The following is a 1,566-nucleotide window of genomic DNA, read 5'->3' as shown; positions in this document are numbered from 1 at the left end:
GACCCTGATCTCATCTAACCCTGATTTTATGTGACCCTGATCTCATGTGACCCTGATCTCACGTGACCCTGATCTCATCTAACCCTGATCTCATGTGACCCTGATCTCATGTGACCCTGATCTCACGTGACCCTGATCTCATCTAACCCTGATTTTATGTGACCCTGATCTCATGTGACCCTGATCACATGTGACCCTGATCTCATGTGACCCTGATCTCATCTAACCCTGATCTCATTTAACCCTGATCTCATGTGACCCTGATCTCATCTAACCCTGATCTCATGTGACATATGATATATGGTAAATATATATATATTCGTACATGTATATATAAATGTATATATTTAAATATATATATAAATATGAACACATAGAGTATATAGAGAGTGTGTCAAATAACACTATATACAAGTATCACAAGATAAAAATCATTTATGTCTCCTCTGAGGCTCCGTAGATATATAATATATTCATTGTATATGAACAAAACATCACTGTTATACACAAAGTTACTTTGTTCAGTTACTTTGTGTATCTGTGTATCAGCTTCATTTCTGCCTCTGGTGTAAGTGTGAGGTACTACACCCTACGTCCCGAATGTTACTATAATTGTGACAAAAGTGCATCTTACACAACTACACACATTTAGGATGTTTACAATAGTTGTCGTCAGTGTGCTCGAAAGTGGCCTTAGTACGTATTGGTGTGTGTGTGTGTGTGTTTGGGTGTGTGTGTGCGTGTAAGTGTGTTTGTGTTCGTGGGGGTGTGTGCGCGTATGTGTGCGTGTGTGTGTGTGCGTATGTGTGTGCGCATGTGTGTGTGTGTATGTGTGTGTTCGCGTGTGTGTGTGTGTGTGTGTGTTTGTTAGAATCAAGGTGTGTCTTGCAGGTGGTTTCCAGGAAGTTTGATAATATGTGGATCAACAGGTTGGATCAGATCGTGGCAGAGACATGTGACTGAGACTATAAAAGAGTTCACCTGTGAAGGAGTGTTTCAGTCGCAGAGACATGGAGACTAGAGTTGATCTGAGATCTTGTTCCATCTGTCTGGATCTACTGAAGGATCCTGTCACCCTTCCATGTGGACACAACTACTGTAAGACCTGTGTTGAAGGTCACTGGCTAGATTATATATATATTTGACACATTGAGTTCAATATTCTAATTCCAATAATTCAAAAACACATTTTCTAAATGCAATATTCTTTGGTTTATTCAATATAACATCGACATCTTTATATTTACTTTCTTACACCTTCGTTCTAAGATCACAATCAAAACTACTTTTATTGTTGTAAACACAACCATGGATATTATGTGGTGACAACACAAAATTACATGTTAATAATGATTAAATTAATTAATACAAATAACAAAATTAGTGCAACAGTCCATACTTTCCATTTTGCACATTTTCTGCACTTTATACATAATTAATTTTTTTTATTTATGTTTAACTTTGTTTTTTTTACTGTTGGTGGAACAATTCACTAGCAATTGAAATAATAATAATTCTGGTTCTGATGTATAAACATGTTTTTATATAGAATATAAGTCTTAATTA

The sequence above is a fragment of the Callionymus lyra genome, chromosome 5, assembly GCF_982586985.1.
Source record: "Callionymus lyra chromosome 5, fCalLyr1.hap1.1, whole genome shotgun sequence".
NCBI classification, from domain to species: domain Eukaryota; kingdom Metazoa; phylum Chordata; class Actinopteri; order Syngnathiformes; family Callionymidae; genus Callionymus; species Callionymus lyra.
Note: the sequence above shows the minus strand (reverse complement) of the source record.